Genomic DNA, 8,691 nt, shown 5'->3' with positions numbered 1-8,691 from the left:
TTGTGGCTCGTGGGCTCTAGAGTGCAGGCTCAGTAGTTGTGGTGCACGAGCTTAGTTGCTCTGCCACATGTGGGATCTTCCCAGACCAGGGCTCAAACCTGTGTCCCCTGCATTGGCAGGTGGATTCTTAACCACTGTGCCACCAGGGAAGCCCGCAGCTGCATTCTTTTCGTAAAAGCCACAGCTCCTGTCATGTAGTCTTCTATAACGTATAGCTCTAACTCTGCAACACTCCAAAGAATTCTGTATCTTAGTTGCATTAACCATATTTTAAGTGTTCAATAGCCACATGTGACTAATGGCTACAGTATTAGACAATATAGATGTAGAACATTTCCATCATTGCAGAAACATCTGGACTCCACTGAGGTACTTCACCATCTTGACTTGGTTTCCCTTAACCCTGCTCAACCCCTTTTAATTAGTATCTTCATTAAACTCTCCTCAACTATCCCCTTGAAATGGACCATCTTTCCTGGTGAGCCTTGTGAGATCATGAAACATCTTAGGTATTCATCCTTAAAACTTGAGCCGTAATTTGTCATCTAAATTGTGAATACCTTGTGAAGTTCGTGTGTCAAAAGGTAGTGGCTTTGTTGGTACTTAAGTGTACCACTTCAGTATTTCTTGTTAGTCTTCAATCCTTGAAACCTTAATAATAACTTGAGATTCTACAAGTACCTAAATTCTACAAGTACTATCAATGTTAACATCTTGATGGACTTAGTATGACCGAGAATCTTTTTTCCCTAATATTTTAATTAACAACTTTGCATATAAATGCATGTAAAAAGTGTTCAATATGAAAACCAAGTAGCAAACACAAGCCTAGTGTATGGAGAGGGCAATGTTGGCTCTGTTGGATGAAGGTTCCCAGGAGAAGACAAACTGAATAAACTGTTGTTTAACTTCGGCTTCCCTGAGACTGCACAGCCCTTTCTGGGAGAGTTACTAGTTACTGTCATGAGTCCTGGTAAACAAAGGACTTAACTATGGCTAGGCATCTGCAAGGCTATCGGTGGGCCAGGTACTAGGTTACTGGCAAGACTGTGACTGGAAGGGGAAAAGGCTGCTCTGTATTTTTTAAGTTCACCACAAGCCCACCTCCAACTTTTAGGAGCAGATCAAAGCAGAACATTAATGAAGTGAGTGTTCTCAGCTATGTAGTAGTTAGTACCAGAATTCTAACCTAGAAATAACTCCAAAGCCCAGGGTATCCCTTCCATTATGTTACTTCTTAGATGGTACCATCAACCATTACTATATCATTACTTTGGGGCCATATAGAGGGGTGGGGGTGGGAGGGGGAGGCTGTCAGGAGAATGTGGATGTATGCCAGACCTAAATTACTAGCACAGTGATGCCTATTCTCTCAAGTGCTGCCCAGTATGGCACATTGTGAGTAATTGGGCTTGTTCCACATTTCTATGTGATTACCGGATTAAGCATGCGCTCCACCTCTGACCCTACACATGCATCATACTCAGTTAAAGAGGTATTCATTTCGCAAGCTCTACTCTTCAGAGCACTTAGAGTTTTGTCCTCAACATTAACTCTGTGCCTTTGGAGCAGCACTCAGAGGTGCTGGGTCCCAGTTTCATAACAGTAATCCACAGCAGTTAGAGATGTGGGCCAGATTAAGAACTGAAGTTGGACTATGCTTTTTGTTTCTCCATTTCACCTCTGAATATCTTTGTTTTAAAATTCTGGTATGGAGTTCTGGGGCAGTTATGAGAGTTATCAACTTCTTGATTGCAGTTTCCAGCTGATCTTCATCCCTTTTTGCTCAACAATGGACCATGGTTACCCCATACCCATTGGAAATGAAATGGGTTCACTCTGCCAGAAGGCTAATCTGAGGGAGTAGGAACATGCATAAATGTGCTTGCGAGCACATGAATACAGGATTTTCCTAGGATGTGCTGATGCTTCACTGGGTATGACTTGGTGTGTAACTCTCAAAGTAAGTTTATCAGGGATAGGAAAGACCTTGCCCTAATATTTATGTGAAAAGTCATTTGCCACCTAATTGTCAGACTAAGACTGGGAAATAAATTGTAATAAGAATGATTTTTAGGATATTACACTACATAAAGCTTTTCTCATTCCCTAGCTTTTGTCCACATTTTTAGACTTTTCTAATGGAAAGAGCCTCAACCTCTGATTCATATTTAGACTTGCTATTTCAGGAAAAGTTAGCAAAACTGATCTTTCTTATTCAAGGATATATCAGAAATTTAAGGAGGAAAAAAGCTTTGCCACCACCCTTCCTCCCCCATTGTCTTGCTTTTTTCTAATTATCATTTATTTCTCTATTAATATTTATTATACATACTATGTAATTCTTCATTGGCAGCTTTTTCATAAGGCCAGAATCTGACATTCCCTATCTCACAAGCTTCATCCCCTGCCACTCCTCCTCCCCTTATTGACATCCCACTTATATAGGAAGTATACCTGGGACCCAAAGGACAGAATACTGTTACATGCTTCCATTCTTTTACTTACCGTGTTCTCCCTGTTGGGACTCTTAAGACTGCCTCTCCTACCTTACTCTCAACCTCACTATCCCAACTTTGTTCATAAAACTCCTACTTGACTCAAGGCTTATCTTTGGAAATCATTCCCTGGTTCGAATCCACCACCCTTTCAGGCTGGGATGGGTTACTCTTCTGTGTTGCCAGAGCACCTTGTAACTGTCATCCATATTGTGTTATAATCTATTTTCTCATCTGTCTACTCACTAGATTGAAGATCCTTGAGGGTAGGGATAGTATCTTATTCACCATTGTATTTCCAGCACCTGGAAATACAGGTGTCAACATCAGAATTGAACAACGATCTCTCATTGTTGGGGTTTAACATCACCAGATCTTTCTCATACCTTTTTAATGTAATATATCCTGTGCCACTGGCTTCCTGGGGAAGAAGAGAGTAGCAGTAGTGAAAAATAATACAATGACACCCCAAATGCAAGCCTGTCATGCAAACCTGTGCCCTTGGTCAGAAGTGCAGAGAGAATCAGCGAGAACCTTTAGAACACAGCTGTGATTATAAACACCTGCTTTCGGGAACCCCTCTCTTAGTCCCACTGCTTCCCCCATCTTCCACTCAGACATCTGGTGGGTAGTGACAGAGATAAGTAACCACAGAGACAGTGGATTTTTTTTTCTTATTTTAGAAGGAGACTAGCATATTAACCACATTTAACTATAAAGAAGATCCACTCCATAGTGACTTGAGCCTGCAACCTACCCTCTAGCCCAATTTCCTTTGAGTTTGCAGTTTGGGTAAGATTTGCTTGTGGTCACTTTGGGTTTGAGCTGACGACCTAGACTCACACCAGTGTCAACTCGACTAGAGCACACAGCATCGAAGTTTCTGTACCCTGCTATGTGTTAGCCAACAGCTCATTGAAAAACCCTTATTGTTAATGATAAAATGAACGTATTTACAAAACAGAAACAGATTCACAAAGAAAACAAAGTTATGGTTACCAAGGGGAAAGTGGGGGAGGGATAAATTAGGAGTTTAGGATTAGCAGATACAAACTACTATATATCAGGTAGATAACTGAATCACTTTGCTGTACACCTGAAACTAACACAACATTGTAAATCAACTATAGTCTAATATAAAATAAAAATTACATTAAAAAAATAAAATAAACGACAAAGTCCTACTGTGTAGCGCAGGGAACTATATTCAATACCCTATAATAAGCCATAATGGAAAAGAATATGTATATATATGTATAACTGAATCACTTTGCTGTACACCAGAAACTAACACAACATTGTAAATCAACTTTACTTCAATTTTTAAAAAGGCTATAGATTAAAAAAAAAACCTGTTGCTATTTATTGTGTATATGCTCATTATAGAAATATTTAAAAAGCAAGATCTGATACATTTAAACATTTTCCAGGACTTTCTAACCATGTTGGGGTTACACTGTATGCCTTTTTTATAAACTCTGAATAAAAATTTTCACAGCCACAAAGAAAGTTAACTTCAGGGGGATAGAATCAAGTGATTGATAGTTCTTGTGCATGACTCTTGTTCAGCTGGTGTCTGCATGACAGTTCCTCAGTTGATGAATCTCCTCTTTGATGAGTGAGTGCCTTCTCTTGCTATATCTGATAAGAATCACTTCAAGTCCCTAAGGTTACAAAGATTATGAAACTAAGATATATGGTATTATTCATGCTATTTTTTTTTACAAGCAAGATGAGAGCTATGGTCTACAAAATCAGCTCTGGGGAGACCTGAGAAAAAGAATGAGCAGGTGAAGAACCAAAGTACCGCTACCCAAGGTAGAAGAGAAGTAAATACAAAACTGAGGAGCACAGCAAATGTGTAGTCATTGGCAACCTGAATTAATGTTCTCTCATCCTGAAGAACTAACCAGAGAGAACTGTGACAAAAATTCATGCTGGGGCTTCCCTGGTGGCGCAGTGGTTGAGAGTCCGCCTGCCGATGCAGGGGACACGGGTTCATGCTCCGGTCTGGGAAGATCCCACATGCCGCGGAGCAGCTGGGCCCGTGAGCCATGGCCGCTGAGCCTGTGCGTCCGGAGCCTATGCTCCGCAACGGGAGAGGCCACAAACGTGAGAGGCCCGCGTACCGCAAAAAAAAAAATTCATGCTGAACAACTAAGCCAATGGCAGCTGTGTAGTTTAAGCTCATGGGATTTGGAGTTAGATAGACCTGGGATTGAATCCTGGCTTTCTTTCTTACTGGTATGTGACCTTGGGAAAGTACTTAACTTCTGTAAACCTCAGTTCCCACATCTGTAAAATGGGTGGTATAATAATGGTACCCACATCAAAAGTTGATGAGAGAATTTTATAAGACAATGTAAATAGTGCATTTTAGCACAGTGTAGAGCATACAATAAGGCTCAGTAAATGTTAGCCCAGGACATGGCACAGGTAGGGAGGGATATTCTACAACCTCCCCTGAGTAGTTTGTCCCCAGTGCTTAACCAGTAAGTCCAATATATAATGACTGTTTAACACTGTGCTAGATCTTAAGCGGGAGAAACGTGGTCTCTTCTCCCCAAGAAGCTTACAATATAAAAAAAAGAATACACACGGAACAACTGGAGAACAATTAGAACGGACAGTGTAATGTTCAGGGACTCACAGAATATCCTTGAGAAATCAGATAAAGAGTTTGAGAGATGTTACACAGCTGCACAGGTAATTCTTGGCAAAATGGGTTTTGACTGGCATGAGAAGGAGTAGTCAAGGGATGCATCAAGGATAATGTGAGAAAAATGCCTCGTATGGAAAGGATGGATAGAATATAGATGAACAGAGGCGAGAAGCAGGGCTTCCCAGGTTCAATTGTGATGATGCTTTTGGAATGCTTCCCAACACATTTTCTCTTCTTGATGATTCCTATTTGGTTCCCTTTGGTCACATAGCTTTTAACCCTAGGCCCTGAGGCTGGAGTACAAAATAAGGAGATAAGACATAAGAGAAGCACCTTCTAGATGGAAAGGGAGCTAAAGGTCCTCTGGTCCTGGAAGGGAGAGAAAAGGAGAGATTATGGTGATCATCCGGATGACACACAGAAAGATGAGAAGCCTAGAGGGGAAGACCAAGTATACAAATGACTATTTAGAGTGTGATCAGTGCTGTGAAGGAGAATCCAAGTGTTCCAAGAGAGTAAATATGGGGTTTCAGCTAGTTAGAAAAAGCTTCTGTGAGGAGTAACATTTCTACGGAGGTCTGGAGAGATGGTAGAAAGCGTGGTCAGGGAAAGAATGGCTTGCAGAAAGACTTTAATTTGGGAATTTGGTAATTGGGCAAACCACCAAAAGATCAGAAAGCAAGTGACAGGTAGAACTGTGGGCAATAGAGATGGAGATGTGGTCAGGGTAAATATGGTGGCAGAACGTGTGAACCACTGGAGCAATGCAAGCCATTGGTGAGTTTGAAGCAGAGGTATGATCCAATCAGTTTAGGTCATATGTGGTGTCTTCAGTCTCCCTGAGAATAATCAAGCCAGGAGTACTAACAAGACTGAGATTGAGTCTGGACGTTGCTATGACAGTTTCTCCGTGGTCATGAATGTCTCCACGAGCATCTTAGCAACAGACGTTGACACATGTTCTGTCACTCAACATGAATCTCACATTCTGAAGGATCATAAATATTATCATTATTACCAGTGAAACTGACAAATGTTTATAGAGAACTTTAAGGCTTCCACAAACACTGTCTACTTTATTCTCAAAGCAGCTCTGTGAAGTGAGCACTACTATTAGCCCTATTTTACATAGGAGTGAGGCTCTGGTCAATGCTTCCTTGCTTAAGGTCAAATAAAGTTAAAAAAAATCTCAGAAGGCCTGGAGCAGTATCTTAAACCAGGTTCTCTAACTCAGACACCTCTGTTCTCTCCATTTGGTCACACGACCTTCAAAGAGCAGGTTCCAAACAGCTAATGAAATTTCATAATATTTACAAGGATGAGTAAGAAATCATGTGAATTCGGGGGATGGGTGGGGCTAACGAGTTCAATTTTGAAGATATTGAATCTGAAGTGACTGTAGGATCTTCAAGTGGAGAACCCAGTAGACACATATTAAGGGTGTGGAACCAGGAGAGGATTATAATGTGTCTGTATCTATTTTAGAGTTAAAGATCCCAGAGCTTGCTGTCTTCTTGTGGGACAAATCCAATGGATTAACCTTAACAGAGGTTGGTCTTTTATCAACATAGAAATGATTTTATGGTTAAAGCGCTTTTTTGTTCTGGAAACTAAATTTAAAGGTTGACTGTATTGGGCTTTTGTCTTTTAGGGGAAAAATCTATAGAGTAAACAGAAATAATATGAGCAGTCAAAGAACATGATTTGCAAAACCATAATGAATATTGATCATAACTTAATCAAATGATTATAACTTAATTAAAAATTAGTGGCCCAATATAGTTGCTTCACTAGATTCCAGGTGGGGTTGGCAATCATGTATAAGAAGCTGATGTGGGAACTATATTCAATATCCTGGGATAATTAACAAATTGAAGAAGAAAAACCATATGATCATCTCAATAGATGCAGAGAAAGCTTTTGACAAAATTCAATACCCATTTATGATAAAAACCCTCCAGAAAGTAGGCATAGAGGGAACTTACCTCAACATAATAAAGGCCATATATGACAAACCCACAGCCAACATCATCCTCAATGGTGAAAACTGAAACTATTTCCACTAAGATCAGGAAAAAGACAAGGTTGCCCACTCTCACCACTATTATTCAACATAGTTATGGAAGTTTTAGCCACAGCAATCAGAGAAGAAAAAGAAATAAAAGGAATCCAAATCAGAAAAGAAGAAGTAAAGCTGTCACTGTTTGCAGATGACATGACACTATACATAGAGAATCCTAAAGATGCCACCAGAAAACTACTAATCAATGAATTTGGTAAAGTAGCAGGATACAAAATTAATGCACAGAAATCTCTTGCATCCCTATACACTAATGATGAAAAATCTGAAAGTGAAATTAAGAAAACACTCCCATTTACCATTGCAACAAAAAGAATAAAATATCTAGGAATAAACCTACCTAAGAAGTCAAAAGATCTGTATGCAGAAAATTATGACACTGGTGAAAGAAATTAAAGATGATACAAATAGATGGAGAGATATACCATGTTCTTGTATTGGAAGAATCAACATTGTGAAAATGACTATACTACCCCAAACAATCTACAGATTCAATGCAATCCCTATCAAACTACCACTGGCATTTTTCACAGAACTAGAACAAAAAATTTCACAATTTGTATGGCAACACAAAAGACCCCAAATAGCCAAAGCAATCTTGAGAAAGAAAAACGGAGCTGGAGGAATCAGGCTCTTGGACTTCAGACTATACTACAAAGCTACAATAATCCAAACAGTATGGTACTGGCACAAAAACAGAAATATAGATCAATGGAACATGATAGAAAGCCCAGAGATATACCCACGCACATATGGTCACCTTATCTTTGATAAAAGAGCCAAGAATACACAGTGGAGAAAAGACACGTTCTTCAATAAGTGGTGCTGGGAGAACTGGACAGCTACATGTAAAAGAATGAAATTAGAACACTCCCTAACACCATACACAAAAGTAAACTCAAAATGGATTAAAGACCTAAATGTAAGGCCAGACACCATCAAACTCTTAGAGGAAAACATAGGCAGAACACTCTATGACATAAATCACAGCAAGATCCTTTTTGACCCACCTCCTAGAGAAATGGAAATAAAAACAAAAATTAAAAAATGGGACCTAATGAAACTTAAAGCTTTTGCACAGCAAAGGAAACCATAAACAAGACCAAAAGACAACCCTCAGAATGGGAGAAAATATTTGCAAATGAAGCAACTGACAAAGGATTAATCTCCAAAATTTACAAGCAGCTCAGGCAGCTCAATAACAAAAAAACAAATAACTCAATCCAAAAATGGGCAGAAGACCTAAACAGACATTTCTCCAAAGAAGATATACAGATTGCCAACAAACACATGAAAGAATGCTCAACATCAGTAATCACTAGAGAAATGCAAATCAAAACTACAATGAGGTATCATCTCACACTGGTCAGAATGGCTATCATCAAAAAATCTCGAAACAATAAATGCTGGAGAGGGTGTGGAGAAAAGGGAACACTCTTGCACTGCTGCTG

Source organism: Aethalodelphis obliquidens, unplaced genomic scaffold, assembly GCF_003676395.1.
Source record: "Aethalodelphis obliquidens isolate GAN/ISIS:26980383/991018 unplaced genomic scaffold, ASM367639v1 scaffold51, whole genome shotgun sequence".
Classification (NCBI taxonomy): domain Eukaryota; kingdom Metazoa; phylum Chordata; class Mammalia; order Artiodactyla; family Delphinidae; genus Aethalodelphis; species Aethalodelphis obliquidens.
Note: the sequence above shows the minus strand (reverse complement) of the source record.